We start from the raw sequence: 372 nt of genomic DNA, 5'->3' as shown, positions 1-372 counted from the left end.
CGCCAGGAAGCATACACAACCCACTGAACCAACTTTAGCCACTGGGGACAGACACCAAAAACAAAGGGAACTATGAACCTGCAGCCTGCAAAAATGAGACCCCGAACACAGTAAGATAAGAAAAATAAGAAGACAGAAAAACACACAGTAGATGAAGGAGCAAGATAAAAACCCACCAGACCTAACAAATGAAGAGGAAATAGGCAGTCTACCTGAAAAAGAATTCAGAATAATGATAGTAAAGATGATCCAAAATCTTGGAAATATAGAGAAAGTGCAAGGACCGTTTAACAAGGACGTAGAAGAACTAAAGATGAAACAAGCAATGATGAACAACACAATAAATGAAATTAAAAGTACTCTAGAAGGGAT

This window comes from Neophocaena asiaeorientalis, unplaced genomic scaffold, assembly GCF_003031525.2.
Source record: "Neophocaena asiaeorientalis asiaeorientalis breed wild unplaced genomic scaffold, Neophocaena_asiaeorientalis_V1.1 scaffold671, whole genome shotgun sequence".
In the NCBI taxonomy this organism is placed as follows: Eukaryota; Metazoa; Chordata; class Mammalia; order Artiodactyla; family Phocoenidae; genus Neophocaena; species Neophocaena asiaeorientalis.
This window is presented reverse-complemented; position numbering follows the sequence as displayed.